The following is a 22,627-nucleotide window of genomic DNA, read 5'->3' as shown; positions in this document are numbered from 1 at the left end:
CACGGAGGGCACCATTTGAAGAACCAGCGCCTTATGGGCCTGGCGGCGCAGGGTACGCCTTAATCTCCTGAGGTCACCTGCTTTGTTGAACAGAGACACAGGACACTCTGTTGAGCGTAGAAGATCAGATTTATTAGGTGCAGCTAAGTACAGTTGTCCCAGAAGTACACCCGGTATGTTCTTAGGAGACTGCCACTTTACTCCGTGGCGCACAATCTTTTATAGCGCATAGATTCACCAAGAACACTCCAAATACATACATGATTATCCAATGAGAAGAGTTTGAAAACAAGATATAACCAATAAGAAAAGTTTAAAAACAAGATATCAAGTAACCCAAATAAACCTCTCTTCCAACTGTTTTTGTCACCCCTCCCCAAAAGTTAATCAGTGGTTGTCTCTACAACTCAACTTGCAGGTAGCAGGACATTTGTATGCTTTAGAGGACAGTTGTGAAATGAGAGAATACAAGTAGAGAATAGCGAAGGCCAGAAGATAAGATAAAGTCAGGAAAGAATGGTGCGAACCAACAGATAGTTGAAACAGGGATCAGTCGGACCAGACGGGGATTAGTGGACTCAGCCAGTCCCTGACATCAGTCTCATAAACAGAGGCAGGAGGTTATTTTGACACGTCGCAGTGAGATCAGCAGAAAAACTTTGTTCATTGTGCTGCCTGAGTGAGGGCAACACAAAATGGTGGTGGAACACAAAATGGTGGCTAAATACAAGCGAGATCGAAAATCAAATTTCCTCAGGGAGGGGTTGCATCGTGTCTCCAAGAGGGCACACCACGTGCCTGTGGTAGCACCAAGCCCGGGGTCCACGGCCATGGCACCCTCCACATCATGCAGCCCGCACCACGGCCGCCAGGTCACACACTTGATTCTGGGTCTTGATTACGCAATGGCAGAGACCATATCAGTGCACACGGCATCATTGCAGGCTGCACACCCGCTCAGCCCTATAGGTGCCACTAACTCTGTGAACCGCGAGGCAACGCTACGTGGCAGGAGGCCCGCACTGCCAGCTGGCTCAGGCCTACATTGCGGTCCAGCCGGGCGCACACTAATCCCTGCAGGACGGCACATCATCGCAGGCTGCTCACCCACTCAGCAGTTCAGGTGCCCCTATCTTACTGCACCGCAAGACACCATCCCGTGGCGGTATGCCTGTGCCTGCCACAGTGTATCCGGTGCCACCAAGTCTGTGCACTGCAAGCTATGGACCCTTTATGATTGAGTCTCGTGGTGCAAACCCCATCATGTCACCCCCGACACTGTGCAATGTGCTGTGGCAGGGCCCTAGGCCCTCATGCATAACTGAGAACCACACGGAGACACCCAGTCACGGAGGGGAAATGGCGTCCAGCACGTGAGCCAGGCCCTTTATAATGGCAGGGTCACATGTCCTGTAACGGCTGTGCTGGATGGGTGTGGTGTGGGTGTAAACCAGCTGTGAGGGAGTGGCCGTGGCATGCTGATTACTAGACCTGTGAGAAGCAGATCCCTACAGGGAAGACCTGGGACATGTAGCGTTGTTGTCCCCCCCTGAGAGCGTAAGCCGATTCGGCTGGCCTGGCGTATGCCAGCCCAGCATAAGGGTGTGAACAATGACCCCAGGGCGCTGGGCGTGGGTTCGTCCTGGGTTGGACCAGGAACTAACTAATGCATGTATCCCAGTTGTAGTGTCGGTGCCACCTGTGCCCCAATTGGTAATGTGTCACCCGTGACCCAAGTCCAACAACATGAGCAACATAGACGTAAGGGGGAATCACTGACCCTACATTCATCCATACTTCCACACTTGAAAGATCATAGGCATGACACATCGGTGTGACCACGAATGTTTATTGCACAATCAGTGGAGTTTTGAAGCCGGAGCAGTACAGAGCTATGCAAACCCCACTTCACATTGTTGGCCCGTGGAGGGCCAGCCAGAGTCCTTCAGGGAATGACAGGTACATCAGAAGAGGAGAAGTTCAGTCCGTAGTCTGATAGCTGTGCCATTGGTAACCAAACAGAATATGGCAGTCCATGTTGAGGTCCAAGGTGAGTGTCGCAGAGCGCATCGGGGGACAGTGGAAGGGGATGATGCAGAGGGCAGAACCAAGCAGAAACATACCATAGGGTGGAGATGAATGCTACCGCTTCCTTCTCACCACCAAGGCAGAGTTATCCGCATCTTCGTCCTCTGCTGTTTCATGTGCCTCACGTGTGGGTTGTGGTGTTCTGTCTCCAGCACTGTGTGGCCGTGACACCTCAGGGGCCAGAGGTGGAATATTTGCCACACTGTGTGGCATTGACACATCAGGGGCCGGAGATGTGGATGGAGTGGTAGCAGCAGCATGCATCAGCGCCAGGCCTTGTGGCAGCAATGCCATGAGGAGGGTCTTTATGGCATTGAGGGACCCAGCTACCTCTCACTGGTGTGCAGCCGTGGCAAGCTCTCTTTCCGCATGCTTCGGTTCCATGTTCTCCTTGAGCCTCCGCATGAGTCACAACTCCTAGGCAAGCTCGCTGGAGCCACTCTGACTAGACAGTCGTTCTTGTTTCAGAGTCAGGACTCTGACGATGTCAGTCATTGTTCATTGGAGGGCATAGAGCGGACTGTGGTAGTCCGTTAGGGACTGTGAGTGGTCCCTGATGGGACTTAGGCACCCACATATGGTGTCTAGTTTGTCTGCCATGCAGTCGAACCCCACCTGCACCTGTTCAGCCAACTTCTCCTGGCACCACAACACACGGTGATGGAAGGCCATGTGTTCGTCGTGGGGGTCTTGGGAGGCAGCCGTGGTGGTGGGTGCTGACTACTGGGTGTTCTGTGTAGGGTTGGGTTCTCCTCGTAGCAGCTGGGCTGAGCTGCTCCTCGAAGTGGGCTGCGGAGGCTGTCCACAAGCTGTTGGAGGGCGTTGGAGTCGAAGGTGTGGTGGCCCTCTTCGTCATCAGAGAAGAGAGGTTGAGACTGCTCTGCAGGAGGTGTTGGATTTCCCTCTGCAATGTGAAGGGGAGATGCAGTTTAACATTGTGTTCACATGTATGTTGACGCATTGTACATTTTTACATTCAGACTGAATTACAGTGAACATTGTGACCGTTTGTGGGGACCTGCCTATATGATGCAGGACATTGGACATTTCGAGAACCTCATGGATGTGTGTTTGTACTTGTACAGCCTCATCTCGCATTTCCCTGCAATGCCATATGTGATTGGCCAGTTTCTGCACACAAGTGGCATCAGTTGTGTCCTCTGTCCTGTTGTGGACGTGTTGCGGTTTGTACCACATTGTTGTCAATGTTGGGGTGCTCTGCATGTGATGTGTGTGTGCCGCATTTTGGGGGAGTCGCCCCTGCAGCTCTGATTTGGCTGCCCTTTATCCCTTACATGTGGTGTGCCTCCAGCTTCTGTGCTTATACAATGCTGAGATGTTGCATACTTGGGTGCATTGGTCTCTTGGTGGGAGTTGGGGGGCTGGGGCATGGTTTGTCCGCAGATGTGCTATGCTTACTTGTGCATGTGTGCCATTATGCCCATCTCCCCCAGTCCCCCCAGTCCCTGGTCGTTACTCACCATGTTGCTGTTGTGTCCGGTTATGTTGAGCAGTGTCAGGGCCCCCAACTCCTGCCACCGTCTTCCCACTGATGACTCTGGACACCATTTCCTCCATCTCGTCCCGCTCCTCCTGTGGCGCTGGACTCCCACCTCCAGTCTGCATTGCTGCCTTCCGGTTGTTTGCGAGTTTCTGCTTGGTTTTGTGCTTGACATCATTCCAGCGCCTCTTGACCTCTTCCATTGTCCTCTTCAGCCCTCCGACTGCATTCACCTTGTCCACGATGGTCTGCCGTATTCCATTTTTAGTTGCAAGTGACACAGTGGAGGTGACGAACAGTAGTTGATGGTGTTCTATCACCTCCGTCATCAGGATCCTGTTTTCCTGCTGACTGAACCTTTTCTTCCTACTCTTCTTGTCCTTGCCCTTACCTGACCCCGAAGTCCAAGGCTGGTCCTCCGGGGGGCTTGTGGGGTTCTGGTTGTCCTCTGCACTTGCTCCGGCTACCTCCATTGGGCTTCGCTGTTGTTTGGCTTTTGTCTGTGTTTTTTTTTTTTACTTTTATTGTGCATTTTCCTGCGATAGACTGCGATGTGAAGAGTTGCGTGAAGCTTATTGTGCGGTAGTTATCACACATTCTTGAAAATATCCCCCAGAGAATTTTACAAGTTAAAAAGGGTTCTCAGCTATAAATCAGCAGACATCTCTGGGTGAGAAAAAGAAAGGCTCAAAGCAATCTGTTCTGAAGAGAAGAATCCTAAACTGCCCTAAGAACACACACTAGTGTAAATCTGCTAAAACATAGCTGCAACTATAGATACATTCCCCGTTCCCAGTGTTCAACCGGTTCTCAGCAACCTCTGGGATTAGGTGAACTTCCTAGTTTCTCATGTCTTCAGAATGGGCCACAGAATCACAACTTGAAACGATATATCATCCATATCTTGCGGTTCAGATAGTTCTTCCCATGAAACTCCTATCCTGCCTTCTCCTCTCCTTCCGGTGAGAACCTCGTATCATTTGTCGAAAACATAAAAAATGCCTGTTCACTAGCTAAGAGAAAGATTCTGGAAAATCCCCGCATCTGCAGTGAAAGAGAAAAACATCTAGTGCAAGAAAACAGTTGAATGCAAAAGCAGGCCTTTTAAGTACCCTAACGTATAAGTGAATGATAATGTGGCACCAGTAGGTAGGCTAACTTAAGTCAGCACATTGTTACTCTATTTGTATGCTTGCAATGCCTAATTATGATTACCTATTACAATATTTGCATTTAATATATATATGTGTTATTTACCATAAGTTTCGTACTTTCGAGTTAAATGTATTTAATTTGCAAAAAAGAGGAAATGAGCTCTGTTAGAAATGGAGGTCTCTAGTTAGCAATGGTTTGCACCTTTGCTTCTAGTCAGGGTAAGGGGAATGCACTCCTAAAATAACCCCTGCTCACCCCTTTGGTAGCTTGACATGAGCAGACAGGCTTATCTCAGAGGCAGTGTGTAAGCATTTGTGAACACATACATTAACACAGTGAAAACACTACAAATGGACAGCACACCAGTTACGAAAAATAAGGAATCTTTATCTAAACAAGACCAAACGACAAAAATCCACACTACAGTATCAAAAATAGGACTTACAAATGGTAGAAATAGTTCAGTGCAAGTTGTAAATGCGACACTTTCCCCACAAAGTACCTTATATGTGTCACGCAAAACAAACAAAATGGTCGCAGGAAAGGTGATGCGTCAGTTCCTTGCTTCGGGGGAAGCGATGTGTCTGTTACTTACTGCAGCGCAGGGGATGTGATGCGTCTGTTCCTTACCGGTGATGAGGGGATGCGTCTGTTTCTTACTGCTTTCCGGTTACAGTGCGACAAGATGGCGCCTTGATGCGTGGCGACTATCCGGTGTGATGCAACAAATTGGCTGCTCGATGCAATGTGACGGTCGGGTACGATGCGTGATCTTTTGCAGCCGCATGGCAGGTGCTGTGACGGTCTTCCCGGCGAAGCATCGGGACTAAGTGTGGATGCGGCACACTTCTTCCTGGTTGCTTGGCGAGGCGTCGGAACCAAGTGCTGATGCGGCACGCTTCTTCTCCATGGCTCGGCGAAGCATCGGGAATCGGTGCGGATGCGACACGCTTCTTCCTCGTTGCGTCGATCTTCCTGTTCCCAGTGACAAACAGTCTCTAGAGGTCCTAAACAGCAGCAGGCACCTCTTTGCAGGTTCGCATTCCCAGCAAGGAAATCCAGGGGAGCTGGTGGTGAAGTCCCTGAGACTTCAGAACAGGAGGCAAGCTCAGTTTCGAGCCCTTCTTGCAAGCAGGTGACAAACCAAACAGCAAAGTCGTTTATCTCCTTTCCTTTCCTTGGCAGCAAGCAGCCACTGCAGGCCAACCCCAGACAGCAAACAGCACAGGGGCAGTATTCCTCCTCAGCTTCTCCGGCTCTTCTCCTTGGCAAATGTTCCGCTTGATTCCCAGAAGTGATCTAAAGTTCTGAGGTCTGGGTCCCCCTTTTTATACACACAAATTCTTTGTTCTCTAAAGGCAGAGAGTGTCTGTACCCAGCCAAAACCAGTTCTGTCCTCACTGGTGCAACTTTCTGACAGGGGGTGGAGACAGCATTGTTGAAAGCAAATCTCCTCCCCCTACTCTAAATTCAACCCAGGTCCATTCAGCCCAGCACTGACTCATCAGACTGCTGGAGCTGCAGCCCTCTCCCAGCCCCTGTCACTCACAAGCCAGACATGCAATATACAAACCTAGCAGACGCACACTGGATGGTTAGGCAAGAAAATACCTGCTTTCTAAAAGTGCTACTTTCAAACACAGAATGTAAAAATCACCCACACCAAAAGATGCACTTTAATTTTCTGAGTTCAGGCATACTAAACTTTATTTTCCTATCTTGTTCCTGGGGTCAGTTATGTTTATAAGATGTTATAAACTAATTTCCCATTCTGGCCTATGGTAAAATATAGCCTTGCAATAGTGAAAAACAAAATTGGCAGTATTTAACTATCAGGACATGCTACACACATCTGAGCATGTGTTAGAAAAGGTAGACGGACCGGGAGGGCCGGCCGGGGTCAGGGGGAGAGGTCTCCGGGGAGAGCCGTCTCCAGCGATCGTACAGACACGTAACTTCCCCCCCACAGACAGATACCACACACGGATAAGGTTCAGTGTTCTTTATAAGCACTTATTTAGGATACGGTTGAATGGTACAAGGAGGTCTGGACTCAGGGGTCCCCTCGATTAGAGTCTCGCAAGGTAGGGAAGGGGGTAGCGGGACAGTCTAGTTACCAATCAGGTAGTTCGGATGAGATGATGATGAGCTCACAATCCTCGAGCTTGGTGGTTAGGTGGTACGGACCGCGGCAGCGCCAGCAGGTCCCGGTGTGGGTGGTCGATACAACGGGCCGCGGCAGCGCCAGCAGGTCCCCGGAAGATGTACGGTCCGCGGCAGCGCCAGCAGGTCCCGGTGCGGATGGTCGTTACAACGGGCCGCGGCAGCGCCAGCAGGTCCCAGGAAGGTGAAGGTTGCAGAAGGCCGCGGCAGCGCCAGCAGGTCCCGGTGAGGATGGTCGTTACAACGGGCCGCGGCAGCGCCAGCAGGTCCCAGGAAGATGAATGTTGCAGAAGGCCGCGGCAGCGCCAGCAGGCAGGACGATGGTTCACAAGAGCGGCTACGGCAGCGCCAGTAGACCGTCAAGGTTGAGTTCACTCGGTGTCTCTCGACTCCAGGATACAACTGCCTTCCTGCTCCGGAGCTGCCTCAGTTATAGGGCTGGGGCCCTTTGATGTCCGGACCCTCGCACTTGGAGGTCGGAGGGTCCGGGATGAAGGTGTCCAGACACCCAGCAGGGGGTGGAGCCAGTGCCTGGGGGAGCCGGGGGCGATCGGCACCTGGCGGGGGAGAGCCCTTGACACTTCGTTCTCCCATTGACCTGCCAAGTGGTCCGCTCACCTCCTGGGTGGATGGTGGTGCCGGGATGTCGGGGCCGGCCAGGCCCGGGGTTAGGGTCGAGGTGAGGCCATGCGGCCGCGTGGTGCAGGGCCCAAGAGGGCGGCTTGACCCGGCCGGGGAAGCCGGTGGGGCTGGACCCCGTGATGAGTAGGGGTCCGAGGGCAGAGGGTCCGTCGGAAGACGGAGTACGGGTGCTTGTCGCGGGGATATGCCAGGTGGGCTGGAGTTCGGGCCCTGTCGTGCGGGGAGGGAGCAAGCCGTCTGTGAGGCCTGTCCAACATGCGTCCCCCCCAGCTGAAGGCGGGGAGAGTCACCCATCTCCTTGGGGACTCTCTTCGTCGAGGCGGAAAAAGCGGGACAGGCCATCCGCGTTGGCGTGGTCTTGGCCTGGTCGGTGCTCCACGGTGAAGTCCATTCCCTGCAGGGAAATGGACCAGCGCAAGAGTTTTGGGTTCTCCCCCCGCATCTGCATCAGCCATTGCAGGGGTCGATGGTCGGTTTGTACCCGGAAGTGGGTACCGAAGAGATAGGGTCGGAGCTTTTTGAGGGCCCACACTACTGCAAATGCCTCCCTCTCGATGGTGCTCCAACGCTGTTCTCGGGCCAGAAGACGTCGACTGATGAAGGCCACCGGCTGGTCATGACCTTCGGGGTTCAACTGAGAGAGGACGGCTCCGATGCCGTGGTCGGAGGCGTCGGTCTGTACCACAAATTCCCGACTGTAATCGGGGGCCTGGAGCACCGGGGCGGTGCACAGGGCGGCCTTCAGCTCCTCGAAGGCCGCTTGACAATCAGGAGTCCAGTTGACCCGCTTCGGTTGGTTCTTGGATGTGAGACCCGTGAGGGGCCCCACGATGCTGCCGTAGTCCTTCACGAACCGCCGGTAGTAGCCGGTGAGCCCCAAGAAGGCTCGGACCTCGGTCTGGGTGACGGGGGGCTGCCAGGACTGGATGGCCGCAATCTTAAGTTGTAGTGGGGCCACCAGCCCGCTTCCCACTTGGTGCCCAAGGTAGGTCACAGACCCTTGGCCAATTTGGCACTTGCCGGCCTTAATGGTGAGGCCGGCGCGCTGGAGGGCTTGTAGGACCTCTTGGAGGTGACGGAGGTGGTCGGACCAGTGGCCGCTGTATACAGCGATATCGTCCAGGTAGGCAGCGCTGAATTCTTCGAGCCCCGCCAAGACCTGGTTCACAAGGCGTTGGAACGTGGCGGGGGCATTCTTCATGCCAAAGGGCATGACCTTAAATTGATAGTGGCCATCGGGGGTGGAGAAGGCTGACCGTTCCTGAGCCCTGGGTGTGAGGCCGATCTGCCAGTAGCCCGCCGTTAGGTCGAAGATACTAAGGTAGCGGGCGGCCCCCAGCCGGTCGATCAGCTCGTCTGCTCGGGGGATGGGATGAGCGTCGGTCCGGGTGACAGCGTTCAAGCCCTGGTAGTCGACGCAGAATCTCAGTTCAGGTGCGGTGCCGGGGGCAGCGGCCTTGGGAACTAATACAACCGGACTGGCCCAGGGACTGTCCGAGGGCTCGATGACCCCGATCGTGAGCATCTTGGCCACTTCCTCCTGTATGCAGGCCCGTACCCGATCTGGTACGCGGTAGGCCCGGTGCCGGACAGGGGGACTGTCCCCGGTGTCTACGTCGTGCAAACACCAAGGGGTGACCCCGGGGGTGAGGGAGAACAGGGCAGCGAACTGCAGCAGGAGGTCCCGGCAGTCCTGGCGTTGCTCCAAAGTGAGGGCGTCAGAGAGCCGGACCCCGTCCACGGAGCCGTCCTTCTCCTGAGTCTTCAGGAGATCCGGGAGGGGCTCGGAGTCTTCTTCTGTACCACTGTCTGTAGCCATCAGGAGGCTTAGTTCGGAGCGCACAAAGTGTGGTTTGAGCCGGTTGGTGTGGATGACCCGAAGGGGGTTCCGGGGGGACCCCATGTCGATGAGGTAAGTGACGGGGCTTTTACGCTCGACCACTTTGAAGGGCCCCGTCCACTTATCTTGCAGGGCACATGGTTCGGTGGGGGACATCACCCATACTTGCTGCCCAGGCTCGAATTCAACGGAGGAGGCGTTGTGATCATACCACCTCTTCATGTCCTCCTGGCTGGCCTCGAGGTTCGCCTTGGCCATCTCCCTGAAGCGCCGGGTCTGGTTTCGTAAGGCCAGGATGTATTTGAAGACGTCTGGAGGGGTCGTTAAGGGGGCCATCTCCCAACCTTCCTTGACTAGGCTGAGGGGCCCTCGCACAGGGTGCCCGTACAGGAGTTCGAAGGGGCTAAAACCGAGGGACTTCTGGGGAACTTCCCGGTAGGCGAAGAGGAGGCACGGGAGCAGTACATCCCACTGGCGACGGAGAGGCTCTTCCAATCCCCCAATCATCCCCTTGAGAGTGCGGTTAAAACGCTCCACTAGTCCGTTCCCTTGGGGGTGATAGGGGGTCGTGAATCTGTAGGTGACCCCGCATTGTTGCCAGAGGGACTTCATGTATTTAGATATGAAATTCGTACCTCGGTCGCTGACGACTTCTCGGGGGAAGCCTACCCGGGAGAAGATCCCCATCAGGGCCCGGCCAACCACCGGAGCTGTCACTGTCCGCAGGGGCACCGCCTCGGGGTAGCGGGTGGCATGGTCCACTAGTACCAAGATGAACCTGTGTCCTTGTGCCGTGCGGGGGTCCAGAGGCCCCACAATGTCTATCCCCACCCTCTCGAACGGGGTGGTGACCACAGGGAAGGGTTGCAGAGGGGCCTTCAGCTTCCGACCACTCTTCCCGCTGGCTTGGCATGTGGGGCAAGATCGGCAGTGGTTCAGGACGTCATTCCTCATTTTCGGCCAGAAAAAGTGGGTTACCAGGCGACTGTACGTTTTGTCCTGGCCCAGGTGTCCAGCCAGGGGGACATCGTGGGCCAGGTTGAGCAGAAAGTCTCGGAAGCGGAGCGGTACCACCAGAACTCGACCGGCCCCCAGCTCGGCGATTCTTTGCTCGCTGTAGAGCAGGTTGTTATCCCAGTAGACCCAGTGGGTTCCGGTGGTGTCCCCGGCGTTTTGGGTACTGGCTTGTTGGCGGAGTCCCTCGAGGGAGGGACAGGTCTTTTGTTCCTGGCGGAACTGTTCTTGGGTGGGCCCCCCTTCTTGACGCCACTGAGCCAGATCCGGAAGGTCCTGGTGTTGCGCGTCTTCTTCGGTAGTTGGGTCCGGGAGGTCGGACTCGCCGTTGTCCTCTACGGGGGCAACCGGGGGCGGAGGTGCTGGCCATTCGGTTTCTTCTGATCAGGGGGCGGCACGGGCGGCCATGGATCGGGTGGTTATGCAGGCCCAGTCCGGGAGGCCCAGCATCCCCAGGTGCTCTCTTTTCTCGACGGTGGCCCACGGGGAACTCTCGAGGTCATTCCCCAGGAGGCAGTCCACGGGGGCATCGTCCCGGACCGTCACCTTCAGTAGGCCGGAGACCCCTCCCCATTCAAACGGGACGCAGGCCATCTTACACATGCTCTCAGAGTTATCTGCCGAGCGGACGGGGCAGAGAATGTTCGGCAGGATCTGCTCGGGCTTCACCAGATGACAGCGGACGGCCGTCACGCTGGCGCCGGTGTCACGCAAGGCCTCGGCTCTCTGTCCATTAATGGTCACCCACTGACCGTATTTTCTGGTGTTGGCGGGTAGGGGAGCCCGCGGAACCATGTCTCTTCCCCCTAAGCACGCCAGGACCATGGCGGCCGGTTCCCACCCTTGCTGGGCCGGCTCGTACTCTTCGGGTCCCTCCGATGATTGCTCTTCCCCTAGGGCAGCGGCAGCTACCTGGCGGGGCTTGGGTGTTTGGTTTAGCGGGCAGTTCGGGTCATTGGCGTAGTGGCCTAGTCGCTGGCACCGATGGCACGTGACGTTGGCTCGGTACCCAGGCCGCAACGGGGGGTTGCCCCGGCCGGCCGGAGGCGTGGTGCTGGCCACGGGTGTTGCTGGTAAGGCGTCTCTCCCTCGCCCCTGGCCCCCTCCTCCTCCCCGAGGACGGTGCTGGCCTTGGTTGCTTCTGTTCTGGTCGTGTGGCCCTCTCCGGCCCACTCGGGTGCTTTCCCACCGGTCAGCTTCGGCGGCGAGCTGCCGGGGGTCAGTCAGCTTACTGTCGAGTAGGTGCTGCCTGAGCTCGACGAAACAGTTGTTTGACAGGTGCTCCCATACCATAAGGTTGAAGAGTTGTTCGTAGGTGGTGACCTGACTTCCCTTGATCCAACCCTCGAAGGCCCGGCTGAAATAGTTCACGTATTCTACCCAAGTTGTACCTGGGATCCGGGTGCAATCTCTGAACCTCTGGCGGTACATCTCGGGCGTGAGGCCGTAGCGGGTGAGGAGGGCAGCCTTCATGTGGTCGTAGGACGACATTTGGTGATCGGGGAGCTGCAGCAGGGCATCGCGACCCTCGTTGATAAATCTCCCCCAAAGTCCGGCTCCCCAATCACTCCGGTCGATCCGGTGGGAGGTCATTACGATCTCATAGGCTTTAAACCACTGTTGTATGTCGTCTTCTCGGACATATTCGCGGACAACATCCTTGGGGATGTGAACTTTTTTCTCACTTGGCCCCGGGGTGTGTGGTCGCTCAGGCACCCCCAGTTCCTTATTCTGTTTGCGCAGTTCTATTTCCGCTAGTCGGCGCTCGTGCTCGAGCGTTATTTTTTTCTCTTCCAGCTCTCTCTGTCTCTGCTTTTCTTCTCGTTCCTCTCGAAGCCGCATATGCTCGAGGTTGAGTTTCTGTTCAGCTATCTTGAGTTCCCCATCCATCTTGAGTCGTGCCATCTCCAACTCGTGTAATCTGACTCTGTCTCTTTCTCGGATCTCCTCTTGCGAGAGGCCCGTTCCCCGCTCCTCGGGAGCCGTGGCGTTCTCCTCTGGTGTGATGCTGTTTTGGTCGGAGGGTCCTGTGACCCCAGTTTCTGTCCATGACTCAAGAGCGCGCTTTAGATCATCCTTGGTACTCAGGCCGGTGGTAGCAATGCCAAGTTCTATGCAAAATTGTCTCAGTTCGCGGTGGTTGTATTCTTCTAATTTCTCCATTTGGAATTTCTCGGTGGAGCTGCTATCTTTGGTCGACATCGTGCTTATGTCGTGGGGTGAGCTACTCTCTGTACGATTACGCGTTGATTCGGATCGCGCCGCTGGCCACCAATGTTAGAAAAGGTAGACGGACCGGGAGGGCCGGCCGGGGTCAGGGGGAGAGGTCTCCGGGGAGAGCCGTCTCCAGCGATCGTACAGACACGTAACTTCCCCCCCACAGACAGATACCACACACGGATAAGGTTCAGTGTTCTTTATAAGCACTTATTTAGGATACGGTTGAATGGTACAAGGAGGTCTGGACTCAGGGGTCCCCTCAATTAGAGTCTCGCAAGGTAGGGAAGGGGGTAGCGGGACAGTCTAGTTACCAATCAGGTAGTTCGGATGAGATGATGATGAGCTCACAATCCTCGAGCTTGGTGGTTAGGTGGTACGGACCGCGGCAGCGCCAGCAGGTCCCGGTGTGGGTGGTCGATACAACGGGCCGCGGCAGCGCCAGCAGGTCCCCGGAAGATGTACGGTCCGTGGCAGCGCCAGCAGGTCCCGGTGCGGATGGTCGTTACAACGGGCCGCGGCAGCGCCAGCAGGTCCCAGGAAGGTGAAGGTTGCAGAAGGCCGCGGCAGCGCCAGCAGGTCCCGGTGAGGATGGTCGTTACAACGGGCCGCGGCAGCGCCAGCAGGTCCCAGGAAGATGAATGTTGCAGAAGGCCGCGGCAGCGCCAGCAGGCAGGACGATGGTTCACAAGAGCGGCTACGGCAGCGCCAGTAGACCGTCAAGGTTGAGTTCACTCGGTGTCTCTCGACTCCAGGATACAACTGCCTTCCTGCTCCGGAGCTGCCTCAGTTATAGGGCTGGGGCCCTTTGATGTCCGGACCCTCGCACTTGGAGGTCGGAGGGTCCGGGATGAAGGTGTCCAGACACCCAGCAGGGGGTGGAGCCAGTGCCTGGGGGAGCCGGGGGCGATCGGCACCTGGCGGGGGAGAGCCCTTGACACTTCGTTCTCCCATTGACCTGCCAAGTGGTCCGCTCACCTCCTGGGTGGATGGTGGTGCCGGGATGTCGGGGCCGGCCAGGCCCGGGGTTAGGGTCGAGGTGAGGCCATGCGGCCGCGTGGTGCAGGGCCCAAGAGGGCGGCTTGACCCGGCCGGGGAAGCCGGTGGGGCTGGACCCCGTGATGAGTAGGGGTCCGAGGGCAGAGGGTCCGTCGGAAGACGGAGTACGGGTGCTTGTCGCGGGGATATGCCAGGTGGGCCGGAGTTCGGGCCCTGTCGTGCGGGGAGGGAGCAAGCCGTCTGTGAGGCCTGTCCAACAGCATGTCCTACCTTTCACATACAATGCACCCTGCCCACAGGGGTACCTTGGGCCTACCTTAGGGGTGACTAACATGCAGAAAAGGGAAGGTTTGGGGACTGTCAAGCGTGTGCACTTGCCAAGTCGACATGGCAGTCCCAGACTGCACACAGGCTCTGCAATGGCAGGCCTGAGATACTTTTTACAAGCTGCTTCTGTGGGTGGCACAATCAGTGCTCCAAGCCCACCAGCAGCATTTGATTTAAAGGTCCTGGGCACACATGGTGCACTGTCCTAGGGTCTGACAAGTAAATCAAAGAACCAATCATTGAGTCACTAATCCATTACAACAATTTACGAAAGAGAGCACTTGCACTTTGGCACTGAACAGCAGTGGCAAAGTGCCCAAAGCATCTAGACCAGCAAAAACAGATGAGGCAACAGCAAAAAATGGAAGGGAGACACACCCCAATGGTGCCAAGTCTAACACGCTCTATCAAAATCAATGAAGAAAATAGTGAAAGAAGGAACGGAGGAAGAAGTGATGGACGGGGTGGGGAACACAAGGACGAGAGAAAGGATAGCATGAAGAAAGGAATTGATGAAGGAGGAAAATTATTGGGAATTGAGGAAGAAATTTGTGGATTAAGGAAAGAATAACAGGAATAAGGTGGATTCTACTCATGGCTTAGTATTATTTGCTGCCTTGAAAGAAAGGTATTGAAAGAAATATAATGTGTCTGCTTAACAAGCATTTTATACAAATGTTTTTTTATACCCCCATTTTGCATTCAATCTTGTGCAACTGCAATCATGGAGTACTTGTCCTCCCATTCTTCGATGCCAAGGGTAGAATAACATTGGTTAAGCTGCACGCAGAGGTCTGTGGGATTAAAAAGCCCATCTAATTACTTTAAAGTGTGCCTTTCATCACCTGCGCTAGTCTAGAATGACTTGTCTAGGGCATTTCTTAGAAGTCTGAGAGCTCTCTGTTCCAGACTGTTGAGTCTAGGCTTGTGAAAATTGTAATAGTTATTTTGAGCGTCAAGAAATTCTAGCCATTTATTAGCTCTCATGGTATACCTTGACTAATTGGGCTTTTGGGTAGGGCAATCTTTTAGAAACACTCAATAACCTAAATTCACTGTTAGCTAATTTGTGTAAAAGCTTGCCATAGTAGTTAGAGTAATTGAGAGTAATTGGACTATTATTTGGAATAAAACATTGATTGAGATTGAGGCAATACCAGGGCAGGCCATAGTTAAGGGCGCTGGGGTGCCGCACAACCTCCCTTTTCCAAAGTATGATAAGTGCCTGTCAGGTTGAGCAAAAATCAGCTTGGCAGACTCTCACTATATCGTGGTCCGGCAGCCAGACGCTTTGCATACGCTAATGTGCAGGAACCTGATAGCCTGAGCCAAGATGAGCCAGCTGAAGATTTCACACCCTTGAATGCGTGAGCTCTGTGAGAAGGTGGCCTGATATATGCTGTCCACTAGTTCTAGTGGGCACCTTGTTTCAGTCCAAACAATCCCTTATGGTGATTGGTTAAAGACAACCTTTATTGAAAGCTATCCTAGTGGTAGCTATGGAGAGCAGCCTTCAGGCTAAGTCTTGAGGAATGTAAAGCAGCTTGTTTTACCAGTCTATAATCTCTCGACTGATCAAATGAAAAGACAACCACACCAGGTATATATTCAAAATATATGTATTTAAGATAGAACGCACCCCGCTAGTCTCTTTATGATACTGGAGTTCGAAGTGCTTAATTTACAAGTTAGCAATCAACAGTAATAGCACAAATACATGTTTGGGCCCTAGGGGCGTACCAAACCATATACCAAAAAAGTGTATAAGAACCATGACTGAACTAGACACAAGGCCTAGAGCCTGTAGAATCGCTGGGATCCCAAGGAACCACCCAAGTTAGTGACACAGGGGACCCATGGTGACTGTGTGCAGTGTGTAAACACAACCGCGGGTTCCCGTTAGCTTCCATGGGCAATGTCGCGGTTGTAAATTTAAAGAGTAGGGACACTTGGAATCGAGTCAGGACCAAACCCTTTTGGACTTAAGAAGTTCTAGGGTGGGAAAACCCACGGGAGCACCGGAGTACTCGAGTTACCTCACCCAAGGAAGCCGGGTGCATAGGTGTCTTTTGGTGTTGGGTCGCGTCGTCGATTACAATGGAAGCTGGCGAAGAACTGCTGCTGCCGTGAAGAGGAGAAGTGTCCGAAGAGATCCAAGCCTGGATCTAGGATGTAAGGAACCTGAAAGCAGAGGGGACAGAGTCTGGGTCACTTGCCAGTGATCTAGGGCAGGATGTCGGGTGCTTCAGGTGAGTTGATGGGTGTCTTGACTCTTCAGCCACAAGGTCCAGGAGGCATCGACGAAGTCCACAAGCTGGATTCGAGCTGTCCAATAAAGTCTGCCGAGTGCTGCGGTGTCGGCGACCAGAATGAACCCAACAAGCCTTGGCAACAGCAAGTCTTGTGGAAAGAGAAGAAGGACGTCGGTGCAGACCAGCAAGGTCTGAGGGACTCACCCAGTGAGGGTAAGTCAGGTCACGTCTGGAGCAACCAGAGAAGCTCAAGTAGAAGAGGAGTTGCCTTTGTGAAGACCTACTAGCCAACGGGCTAGCGATCGTGAAGGAGCCTCAAGCAGTTGCACTGGAACCTGGCCCACGGATCACTCGTGGAGTGGAGGCCAGAGATCTTCCGTGCAGTCTGTGCTCAAGGACGGGGCTACTCGGAGCCCAAAGCAGAACTTCAAGGATAAACAAGAAGTTGATGTACCAGCAGTAGTACGTGGTGCCCAGGAGTCACAGTTCCTCATCACCCACGATAGCCACGGGCCTCAGCTTTGCTGTGGACTCAGAGTAGCCTCGGGGAAGTCAAGAAATCCACCTCTGGGGATGCAGAGACTTCGAAATTGCAGACCGGATAGTTGCTTCTTTGGTGCCTGCCAAGCAGGGGAGTCACTCCTTGACCCCAAGGGAGATTTCTTCCGTCTTCTAGTGGAAATAGAAAGTCGAAGGTCCAGGAAATATGTTGCAGAGTTTCGTCCAGGGTATTCTAAAGTCGCAAGAACTGGGTTCCCGTACTTAGACTAAGTTTGGGGGTTGGACATACTCTAGGGACCCACCTATGGGAGGGTTTGGAAAGACCTTTGTCCAGTTTCACGCCAGAGCAGGGGCAGGTAGCCCCTGCAACCGATTTGAACTGGACTATGCACAGGGACACCAAGTGTGCCCCCAGTGCAGGACTTCAAAGCACCAGAGAGTGCTCCCGCCCAGCCCCAATACACATCTATCTGTCTGAGGAGGTGGTTACACCTCCCTGGGACAGGAAACCTATTGTCCAGGCCTCCTCTGCCGGAGTTTTGGTCAGCAGCAGGAGGCCAGACCCGTGTCTATGGCAGAGGCATCCATTTTGTGATGCCAGGGCTATAGAAAGTCCTACCGGGTTAGACCAGTGTGAACATGTCTCTCCCTCTAGAAGGGTGGAATGCTACCCCCGCCGCCAGAACTGGCGGGGGGTAGTATTCCAAAGCGTTTGACACCAAACACAACATGTTTCCGTGCAGCCATCCCAAAGTTAGCATTTACCGCGAGGTTATAATGCACTTAAGAGTATATGGTCAGGCTGCACCACAAACAGCATCAGAGGAGGTACTCCGAATGCTGCAGAGGGGCTCTGCTCATGCAGGTGCACCCTCTCACATAAAAACCAAGCACTCTGCCTTCAGGATTGTTAAGGCCTGCCATAGGAGTGACATATAGGTTTTATATGTGCGCGCACAATGGTAGTGATATAGGTAGCCTATACCGCTGTAAGGGGTGCAAGCACACCCTTACCCAGGCTGCAGTATCAGACCTGTGGTGCCATTTTGGAGTGCTTCCCAGGGGTGGCATAATACATGCTTCAGTCCCTGGTAGGTCTAGGTACATAGTATACCATATACTAGGGGCTTATAAGGCACTCCAGAATCCAATTAGATATGTACCTAATGTACATGCAAACCATTTTAGAGAGGAAACAGCTAGGCTGTGGTCCTGATTAGCAGGGTCACAACCAGACTAAGGTTGAAAAACAGTGAAACACCAGCAAAAAGTGGGGGTACCCATGTGAAGCAGATCCGACTCTCCTACAACCTCATCAGCTCGGCAAAGATATGTGAGGTCCTCCCCCTCTTGATGAAGGGACACAACACTGATAGAATCAGACCTGACCTGGGCACTTTGGGTTTAAGCTCTGAGGTGTGCAGGGCGGAATTAATATCAATAACACTTAGTTAGAAATTCGGAAGGGTCATCCTCTCATTAGATAACCCATGACAAGGTCGTCCAATGAGAGGAGACAACAGAATCTTGCCTCCATCCTTTTCTTCACAAAGCCTCCAGGGACCCCTGAGTCCTTTCTACTGCTCTCTCCTGCCTGAGAATGTCAGCGCCATTGCCTGGTGATTGCTCATGTGCAAACATAGGCACTGGATGCTCAGCACAGTCTGTTGTACTTCATTACACTCAAGTCTTTACTGCATGGAGAGGCAGGCAGCATGCAAGGCACTAACTGTCTGGGGAGTCCTATGCTCCTTATGGGCCCAGTGTTGTACGCCCTGGGGCTCCCTGAGTCAGGAATGTAATGTCCGTGCCTCTACCTCCGAGGTGGTACTTTGAAAGCCTGATAGACTTCTAGTTGGACCATGGGGCACTGGCACTCACTGGGACAAATCAACACCCCTATTGGGGACCGGACATTATGGTGACACACTTCCATGGGTAGTCCCCCGGGAGACTTGCACTTCCCCTGAGAATAGTGATGAAACCACTTTGCGTGGTATGGCGGATCCCGGGTAGGCGCCTTTGTGGATCCGCTGTGCAGCCTCCAAACGTGGGGGGTAAATAAACGTAGCTTACTCTAGATTCAATTGAGAAAATGGAATGAGTTTTTGGAGTGTTTCATTCCTAGTGGTATCATCAAGCCACAAGAAGTATTTTTCAGGGCCCCCTGACATTCAACCTTTTGTAGCGTTTTCAAAGTAGTTCTCCTGGAGTCTTTTTAATGTAAATAGCTTTTCCTCCTATCAGGAAAGGCCGGGGGACCTGTTGTCCTGCAGAATCCCCTAGTTGCCTGGTCAGAGGTCTCTCAACAGCAGCCTCCGGTGGCCATCGAAGCAGGCAACAGCACCTGCTTGCAATTCCTAGGTTGAGTGGGCTCCTGGCACTGAGAGGGCACCTCTGTGTCTAGCAGGAGACAGGGGCTCTTCCACCTAGAACTAGTCCATAAATTTTCTAGGGAACTCGGTCCTCCATGGCCCCAGCAAGTCCACCCTCTACTGTCTCCCTGAAGGAGTGGGAACACCAGTGCCACTGGCACTGGAGACAAAGTCAGAGCCTCCAAAAATATAATCCTGGAGTCTTCTCGAAACAGGGGTTTGTCCACATGAGTGGTCCTTCCATTGTTTCATGTAGTTCCTGCTTATATGCACATCTGTAGCATTTTAAATGTGGGGGTGTGGACCTCTAGAATACAGGCGTCATTGCCAAGTCCCACAGAAAGTATCTCAGAGAAGCCCACTGGCTGGCCCAACTTCTTGCACAGCACTTTGAGTATTTCTTAAATGGTTGAATCAAGCTCAAGATCTCCTTGTGGCTTGATCTTTGTTCCTGAGTGATACTGCAAAACTGATTTCATTACCTCGAAGACTTCAGAGGCATACTCTGGTGTGTCCATTGTCTCCTTGATTTTGGGGGCGAAGGTCATGCCTAGGTTCTCAGTAAAGTGTCAGCTAATTACCCTATGCAAATTTCACTCCCACCCTCTCCCTTGATCAAGAGAAGGCTCTCCCTTCCCAAATGGCTTGTGTTCATGAGTGACGTTGATCTGCTGGCTGGCCAGCGGAGTTGTCAAAACCAGAATCTAATTGAGGGCTGTCACAGGAAAATATCATAGCCCATGAAGGAGCATGATTTGGCAAAATTAACATTTAATTAGCACTCAAGAACTTTTTAAACAACAAAAAGGCATCGCAGCTATGTTGAGCCAGTACAAAGTTTTCATTTGGTGCAGTCTTCATCCTGCTCATTCAGCCCACATTCATATACACTTTTCAAAAATATGACAATGGGCCCAATTCCCAAATTGCATCTATTAAAACATAAAGTAGTAATACAGTAGTACTGCTTATCTACCTCAAAATGCAATTCACCAACCTATGACTGTTTCTGTGTCTCTTACCTTTTCTGTGTGGAAATATCCACAAGTCATTGAGATCTCCGCACACAGGAGTATACTAATTAGAAGTATATTAAGAGGGCCCACAGCCAGTGGTGAGAAAATGTTGAATAATTACTAAATTGAAGGAGTTTAGGGAAATTGCATGAGGGGTTTGGTACTGACATGCTAATACAAAATATAGAGCCACAGAACTCAATTCACAAAATACACTTCTAAAGTTACTACAGTACAAAAGGTGTCAAAACAGACTAAACTGTACTGCCACCAAGCCTTGGAGTAAATCACACACTACACATGACCAACCACTGTTACTGCAATAGAAAACAATGAAAGTGAGGTATTAAAATAGCATCCCATAGGAACTAATGTTAAATAAATTAGTTTGAAATTTAAACTGATATATAAATATATATTTTAAGGGATAAAATGTATATATAAGTATTGATTTATTAAAAAAATAAATGAACAAATAAATGAAACGTTTCATTTCTTTTAAAGTAGTACGTTTTAAAATAGATTTCCTATATAGTTTTCATCCAAGTTTACTAAATGAAATAAAACTTTTAGTGAGGGTATGTAACTTTTTTCATAAAATACTGCTTAAAATGTAACACCATTATATTAAATTAGCATACCTAATATTTTATTATTAAATAAACATTTGATTTGATGGGTTCATGTGCTGTAAAATTGTGTTTTATTGATTTTAGGTTACTAAGGGGGATATTCTCAAGAACGTGTGATAACTATCGCAAAAGTAACTTAACGCAACTCTTCACATCGCGGGAAAATAACACCGTGTTAACGTGCTATTCTCAACACGGCGGCACAATGCGATAGACCCGCCACAACGCGTCAAATGACCGCGTTAAAATCAATGCTACGCCGCAAAAATGCAAAACACGAACGCTAAAAAAGCTGCGATGAGGCCAAGCGTGATACAAAATTCAGCGATAACCAGCGATAGGCCTACAATACCCATGCATCATGCTGGAAAAGGCACCATAAAAGCAGAGTACAAAAACGGTGAGATGATAATGTACGAGCGCAACCCCACAACCGTGACATAGAACAAATGACCATTGTCCCGCATCACATAGGCATCTCCTCGCAGTCACAATGTACATTGACATGCAGTCTGGACAAGCAACCCCACCTGCACATAGACGTGTCATTGCCATGATCAATCAATAATGACAGCGTGGACGAATGTAGGGGCAGTGACTCCCGCATGCGTACATGTTGCCCATGTTGTGGGACTTGAGTCACAGGGGCATCCCTGCATCATGGCGATACATAACTGACCCCAAAAGGAGCCCTGTTGTCACCAGTAGGTCACAAATGGCAGCCAAAATGGAATGATCTTGGACACACGTGAAACGCCGAAGAGTGGGATACCCTACTAACTGTGACACACAGAACTGGCATGTTGAATATGTGACACCCCAGACAGCCCCTCTGCACAGAGGTGACACAGCCACCACCCATGAACACATCAAAAAATTGTCATCAACACGTCGCACTCACACTTGTCTGAGTGATGTGCCCGAACAGATGAGTGACATGCACTTAGGCAATGCATTTATTTGCACATGCTGTGCCTGTGGTTATTCTGTACTGTCCCATAATTGCCAACGACTGTCACAATGTGACATGATTATCAGAAGAAATTTGCAATGATGGTGTCCCTGCGGACTATTCCTGCTGCAGCTGCAGTGGGGTGTGGTCTACCTGCCACATCTTCATCATCATCATCCGGTGCCTCTGGAACTGGGATCCATGGTGCCTTGCTGCGTACACATATGTTGTGCAACACACAACATGCAACGATCATCTTGCACACGATGTCAGGGCTGTACAGGAGCCTTCCACCTGTAACGTCCAAGCACCTGAAATGTGACTTCAACACACCAAATGTGCGTTCCACGATGCCCCTGGTGCGTTTGTGGGCCGCATTGTAATGCCTCTGGGCCTGTGTGTTCTGGGCTCGGAGGGCGTCATCATCCAAGCGCAGAGTGCATATCCTTGGTCACCTGTGACAGTGCAGTGAGACAATAGTTTATTCTGCATGATGTGTTGGCAGGCTCACTGGTTCATTGGTGTGTGATATGTGTGACTTTGTGATTCCTGTATGACATGTACTGCTTGTTGCAAATGAGCGGCTTCAATGTGTATTACGTAGCCTCATTGCTGCTCCTCCCTCCACCCAAGCCTATTCACTAGTGTGCGCACCGCGGTTTCATCACTTGCACCCCTATGGCACACTATTGTCATGCCCATCTGCGCATGTCCACAAGCCTGACAACGACACAGTAATGTTGTGTGATGAAGGTGGGCGGCCACATGTGTGTAGGCCTATGGTAAGGACAGGTCAGACACAGATGTAGAGGTCATGCCTGGCTGAACTCGCCCTGCGGCTGAGGGTAGACCTTTGGCTTTTGCTGCGGAAATAGCGACACACAGAGAAGTTGGCATATATGATCACGGACCCCGAGCGGGCTTGCTCACCCTCATGTACCCTTCGGTTGAGG

Source organism: Triturus cristatus, chromosome 5_2 (assembly GCF_964204655.1).
Source record: "Triturus cristatus chromosome 5_2, aTriCri1.1, whole genome shotgun sequence".
NCBI classification, from domain to species: domain Eukaryota; kingdom Metazoa; phylum Chordata; class Amphibia; order Caudata; family Salamandridae; genus Triturus; species Triturus cristatus.
This window is presented reverse-complemented; position numbering follows the sequence as displayed.